Genomic DNA, 7,513 nt, shown 5'->3' on the forward strand with positions numbered 1-7,513 from the left:
TCTGTGGCTTAAGAATTGAGGAAGTTTATTTTGTTTTTGTTTTTTTGTATTTAAATTCTTATTCACCTGTTCCATAGCTAGGAACTCTTTATTTTAATCACGTATTTATATTCCATTGTTTTAAACAAACTGAACACTTCTCAGTAATGTATTCTGCAGTGAGCCATTTAACGGCGTTAAATGTTTTAATGCACTTGTATGCTTTTAGGAAGCAAATAAAATATTAAGGTTGCTTTTACACGTTTCAAGTTGTTAGGGATTGCGCAACCTGAGGAGGAAAGAATATCAATTAATAATCGTGCTGCATTTTTAAACCTTATCTTCTCCTGTACTTTGGAGATGCAGACCCCAAACCATCTCTACACTGTGATGTATGATCAGAATGATGTGCTTGGATACAGCTTTTGAATAGATGCACCCCTTTTCTTGTTCTTGTAGTCCCTCATCCCAAAAAAAAAAAGGGCTATGAATGGGGGTCATGAATCACACTGCTCGGCCACGTGTCATAGGAGACCCACTACAGTTCAACTACGGTCACGCCATCGACACTTCGGAGAAACGCGGTCACGCGATCTGAGCTTAATTGTTGGAGCATCTACATCGCTTTATACGGTAAAGTGTGTGGGTGCCTACAGGCTCTTAGTGGTACATTCAAGTACAGCGTCTAAATGAATGAATGTTAAAACATACACACATTACTAGAGGTAGATGTTTATTTAAAAAAAAATTATAAATGATCAGCCATCTTCACCAGATTCAAGTACTACACATCCCCAAGTACCTCTGTGATAAATTACTGCTACTTTTTACTGTAGCACATTAGTGAGACTGTCAATGATGGCGTAGCTCAGTCTGACCCCCTGCTACAGCATGGAACGATCTAAAGTGCCTCCCTGCTAGCTACGTATAGAAGCTATATCCACACTATAGGAATACCGACCTATTTCCCAGAAAGAATCCAAAACTGTGAGGAATTGACCAAGAAGTGATTTTAGTTGAACTGCTCATTAAAGCTTAATTAGTCCATAACTTCATTAATAATTGTAATGAAGCAAATCTGGGTAGAAGTTATATGCACCCTAGGTACCCCTACCTTCATGCCAGAACGAATCAAAATCAGTGAAGAATTGAGTGAGAAGTGATTTGTGTGGAAACTGCTCGTTAGGGCTTAATTACCCTGTAGCTTCATTATTTAATTGCAGTTATGCAAATTTGGGGAGAAGCCACACCCTTCCTGCCAAAAAGAATAAAAATAGCTGAAGAACTGAGAAGAAGCGATTTTCGTGAAATGTGGACGACACTGGATGGATGACAGATGGCAGCTAGTAATTACATGGTAATTACATATGTAATACACCTATTGTTATAGAGTCAAATATCTCATCTCATCATCTCTAACCGCTTTATCCTGTTCTACAGGGTCGCAGGCAAGCTGGAGCCTATCCCAGCTGACTACGGGCGAAAGGCGGGGTACACCCTGGACAAGTCACCAGGTCATCACAGGGCTGACACATAGACACAGACAACCATTCACACTCACATTCACACCTACGGTCAATTTAGAGTCACCGGTTAACCTAACCTGCATGTCTTTGGACTGTGGGGGAAACTGGAGCACCCGGAGGAAACCCATGTGGACAGGGGGAGAACATGCAAACTCCGCACAGAAAGGCCCTCGCCGGCCACGGGGCTCGAACCCAGACCTTCTTGCTGTGAGGCGACAGTCAAGTCAACTTTATTGTCAAATATGCTATACGTGCCCGACATACAGCACAGATGAAATTAGAGTCCTCTCTGACCCACGGTGCAAACAGGCAGAGCAATAAATAAAAATAGAATAATTGAAATAAACAATACAAACAGTATAAACACTCTAGATAAAAACTAGACATAGACTAAACACTATATATATATATATATATATACCAATGATCAATGAGAGACACCAATGATCCTCTCAGCTGCTCTCACGATGCGCTACAGAATCTTGCAGCAGGACATGGTGCAGGCGCCGTACCACACGGTGATGCAGCTGGTCAGGATGTTCTCGATGGTGCCTCTGCAGAATGTGTGCATGATGGGGGCCGGGACTCTTGCTCTTCCCAGTTTGCGGAGGAAGTACAGACGCTGTTGGGCTTTTTTGGCCAGTGATGCAGTGTTGTTACTCCAGGACAGGTCTTCAGAGATGTGCACACCCAGAAATTTGGTGCTGCTTACCCTCTCCACTGCAGCACCGTCGATAGATAGTGGAGCATGCTGGGTGTGCGCTCTCCTGAAGTCCACAACAATCTCCTTCGTCTTCTTCACGTTCAGGTGGAGATTGCTGTCCTTGCACCACATGGCCAAGCAGCTCACCTCACTCCTGTAGATTGTCTCATCGCCATTGTTGATGAGACCCACCACAGTCGTGTCATCCGCAAACTTAATGAAGAGATTAGAGCTGGATGTTGGTGTGCAGTCGTGGGTCAGCAGAGTGAAGAGGAGGGGGCTTAGCATACATCCTTGGGGGGGCCCCCATGTTCAATGTGATGGTGCTGGAGGAGTTGCTGCCGACCCGTACAGCCTGTGGTCTCCCCGTCAGGAAGTCCAGCAGCCAGTTGCACAGGGAGGTGTTGAGTCCCAGCTGGTCCAGTTTATGAATGAGCTGCTGAGGAACGATTGTGTTGAATGCTGAGCTAAAGTCTATGAACATCATTCTGACATACGAGTCTTTTGTCTCCAGGTGGGTGATGGCTGAGTGGAGGGCAGTGGAGATGGTGTCATCGGTCGAACGGTTGGACCAATATGCAAACTGGAAAGGGTTCAGGGTGGGGGGGAGGGCAGACTTGATATGCTGCATGACTAGCCACTTGAAGCACTTCATGAGGATGGGAGTGAGTGCGACAGGGCGGTAGTCATTGAAGCAGGATGGAGACGGCCTCTTCGGGACCGGGATGATGGTGGTGGCTTTGAGGCATGTGGGGACAACAGCCTGGCTCAACGAGATGTTGAAGATGTCTGTAAAGACATGTGTGAGCTCCTCGGCACAGTCTCTCAGGACACGACCAGGAATGTTATCAGGACCCGGGGCTTTCCGTGCATTTGTCGTCCTGAGAGCTCTCCTCATGCTGTCTGGGGACAGCATCAACACCTGGTCGCCGGGAGGTGGTGGGGTCTTCTGTGCCGTGGTGCTGTTGTCTGCCTCAAAGCGAGCAAAGAAGTCGTTCAACTGATTCAGCAGAGACGTGGTGTTGTCACAGGTCTGCGGCGAGGGCTTGTAGTCTGTGATGGTCTGAATCCCCCGCCACAGGTTCCTGGTGTCTCTGCGCTAACCACTACACCACCGCGCCGCCCACCACTGTGATAAATTTCTAATAATTTTACTGTGGCATTTTCTAACAATCACATGTTAAATTCATAAGTAATACTCATTTTGTGATAGAGACCAATATTTAAAAAAAATCATAAATTATCAGTCAGATGTACCATACTATGGTACTACTGTACACATCCCCAGGTACCTCCGTGATAAATCACTAGTAGTTTTACTTAAGCATGGTCTAATAATTAATGCTATAATCCTATCCATATCCAATAACAATATACAGTGCCTTGAAAAAGTATTCATACCCCTTGAACTTTTTCACATTTTTCCACCTTACAACCACAAACTTAATTTTTTTTTATTGAGATTTTATGTGATAGACCAACACAGAGTAGCACATAATTGTGAAGTGAAACGAAAATGATAAATGGTCTTCAAAATTTTAAACAAATAAAAATCTGAAAAATGTCGTATCACTGTAAAAAAAAAATCTTGTCAAATTTACAGTGAAAAACTGGCAGCTGTGGTTGCCATTTTTTCACCGTAAAAAATACAGTGACTGTATATAGCTTTACGGTAAGGTATATCAACACTTGTAAAAACAACAGTTTGAAAATGTTCAATTTTACAGGTATTCAATGTACAATAATCAGTACATAACTGTTAATTTTACGGATATTCATTGTACAATAAACAATGATTCAAAATGATGGTTACAAGCAATGATCTACTAGACAGATATATATTTTTTTAGAATTTTTTTGGGCTTTTTTCACCTTTATTGGATAGGACAGTGCAGAGACAGGAAATGAGCTGGAAAGAGAGACGGGGAGGGATCGGGAAATGACCTCAGGTCGGAATTGAACCCAGGTCCCCAGATTCATTGTATGACACCTTAGTTGACTGAGCCACAATGGTGGGCATGTTTTTGTTTTTTTAACAGGGCAATGATGTAATTTTAACCATCACATTCTGTTTTAGTCTTACAGTTTGTCTGTGTTTAAACTACAACAATTTGTAAATTATACAAAAAAATATGATCAATTCAACATATTCTTACTGTTAAATTAACAGTGGCATTTGGTTAGGAGTTTTACAGTATATTGATGTAAATTACACACTGCTTCATTGTTTTTGTATTTACAGTTTTTTTTAATGTCATGATTTTACATAAATTCACTACGGACATTTTTTACAGTGTATGCATTAGTATTCAGCCCCCCTGCGTCAATACTTTGTAGAGCCACCTTTTGCTGCAATTACAGCTGCAAGTTGTTAGTTTTTTCTTTTTTATCAGACATCTAATTTTTTAGGTTTGTTTACCTGACATGTTTCGACGTACGACTGTCTTCCTCAGAGTGTCACCGGATGTTATTGGTGACGCATCTTTTATCAGCTGATGTTTCCGAAGGCATGGCCTTCCTGTCTGGATTGACAGGTCGGTCACGCCTTCTACTGTCAGTTCGTCCCCTGCAAGATGGCACTCCAGGTATGGGAGAGCATGTATGCTCCCTCATCTCGGTTGATGGTCCTCGGACTTCGCTTACGGATCTCTATGGCCTCCCTGATCCAGCGCTGATGTTTATTATCTTCTGTGCGGATGACTCTGGCATTCCCCCAGTCCATAATATGATTTTCCCTTTTGCAATGATCTGTTATGGCTGACTTATAATTTTCCTGTTCTGCCTTTTCTTTTATTGTTCGGGTTTGTCTTGTAGCTGTCTCCTTTTCGCACTCTTTATGTTCATTTTTTTTTGTGTGTTGAAACTCCTTCCTGTCTGCCCAATGTAAGTTGTATTGCATAATTGGCATGGAATCTCATATATGGTGTTGCATCTGTTGTCCAGATGTATTCTGTCTTTGGAATGAACCAGGATCTGACGGAGTGTTGTGTGTGTGGTTTGACAGGTGTGTTAATGTTGTATTTCCTCATTGCTCTTTGAATGTTCTTTTGAACGCATTCAAAGAGCAATGAGGAAATACAACATTACAACGTTTCCCTTCTTACCTTGATGTGCCCATCACTCTGGAATAGGGTAAATCTGGACTCTTCAGACCACATGACCTTTTCCATTGCTCCAGACCCCAATCTTTATGCTCCCTAGCAAACTGAAGCCTTTTCTTCCAATTAGTCTCACCAACAAGTGGTTTTCTTATGGCCACGCAGCTGTTTAGTACCAATCCTGTGAGTTCTTGTTGCACTGTACATGTGGAAATGCTGTTACATTCACTAATTAAAAATAGCCATAAGTTCTACTGGTGTGGGTTTGTCTCATCTCATTATCTCTAGCCGCTTTATCCTGTCCTACAGGGTCGCAGGCAAGCTGGAGCCTATCCCAGCTGACTACGGGCGAAAGGCAGGGTACACCCTGGACAAGTAGCCAGGTCATCACAGGGCTGACACATAGACACAGACAACCATTCACACCTACGGTCAATTTAGAGTCACCAGTTAACCTAACCTGCATGTCTTTGGACTGTCGGGGAAACCGGAGCACCCGGAGGAAACCCACGCGGACACGAGGAGAACATACAAACTCCGCACAGAAAGGCCCTCGCTGGCCACGGGGCTTGAACCCAGACCTTCTTGCTGTGAGGCGACAGCGCTAACCACTACACCACCGTGCCGCCGGTGTGGGTTTGTGTTTATTTAAAAAAAAAAAAAATCAAATTCAAGTGTTGACATGATCTCTGATCATGCTCAGTCAGGATCTTTTTCCAAATGTATTTTTTTTCAACAAAGTTCATGGTTCACCTTCCAGGTTTTAATCATGCATTGGACAGTTCTTAACCCAATTCCGGTCATTTCAGCAATCTCCTTCGTTGTTTTCTTTGCCTGACGCAGGCCAATAATTTGACATTTCTGAAACACAGCAACATCTTTTCCATGAGCACAGAATACACATTCCAACATGTATGTTGAAGAAATGAGAAGTTACTCACTGCATCAGTTAGGGAAAAAAAAAAAGTTAGCTGAAACTTATTAATCGCTGCAGTAATTATCCAATCAAAGGGTCTTGAGTATTTGCATATTTAAATCCAAATGGTGACTTTTTTGGCCAGGCAGTGTATCTGTAACACGGAAAACTCATATTTTTCAATATGTCATTTGACACAGATTTATGTAATTTATAAGTTACTCTTTCATACTTGTGTATATGTTTGTATTATGAGTAGCAGGGTACATGTTTGCTCTGACTTTAGGGTGTAAGGGCAGACAAAATGGGGATAGAAATAAACGTACCGTAAGCTCTATGACTGTATCCATATCCAAAACTTGAAGTTTATTACATCAAGTACTTGCTACTAATTGACAGAAATGATGAGATAATAATAATTTTATTTGTAATGCACTTTACGTTTAGAGCAAATCTCAAAGTGCTACAAAGTAGAAACATCATTTAAAAAGACATAGAAACAATATAATGATTAAAGGAGAACTGAAGTCATTTTTAAACTTTATTTCTTAACGTGTTATTCAATTACGTTTTCAGTTTTAGTAACCTTATATCGTGAGTTGTATTGGCAACTAATTGCAATTAAATATTATACTTATCGGCCTGGGCGGCACGGTGGTGTAGTGGTTAGCGCTGTCGCCTCACAGCAAGAAGGTCCTGGGTTCAAGCCCCGGGGCTGGCGAGGGCCTTTCTGTGTGGAGTTTGCATGTTCTCCCCGTGTCCGCGTGGGTTTCCTCCGGGTGCTCCGGTTTCCCCCACAGTCCAAAGACATGCAGGTTCGGTTAACTGGTGACTCTAAATTGACCGTAGGTGTGAATGTGAGTGTGAATGGTTGTCTGTGTCTATGTGTCAGCCCTGTGATGACCTGGCGACTTGTCCAGGGTGTACCCTGCCTTTCGCCTGTAGTCAGCTGGGATAGGCTCCAGCTTGCCTGCGACCCTGTAGAACAGGATAAAGCGGCTAGAGATGATGAGATGAGACTTATCGGCCTATTCGGTTTGTAGCCATGTTGAATTTAGCTCGTTTGGTCCATGGCAGGCGTTGCTTATCTGCGCGATCTTCGCGAGACTTTGAAACGTGAAGTGTCCGCCAGGTCTCAGTGCTGCCATTTTGAAAACTGTTTTCCAAATGAAATATTGCACAAAAACGAGTTTAAATAACGATTACTGCCTACTTTTTCGAACTTTCCTGATTGCTATCAAAACAAACAACTTCTGGCTTGATTACATCAGCATTCGAAAGAGGGCACGTG

The sequence above is a fragment of the Neoarius graeffei genome, chromosome 14 (genome assembly GCF_027579695.1).
Source record: "Neoarius graeffei isolate fNeoGra1 chromosome 14, fNeoGra1.pri, whole genome shotgun sequence".
NCBI lineage: Eukaryota > Metazoa > Chordata > Actinopteri > Siluriformes > Ariidae > Neoarius > Neoarius graeffei.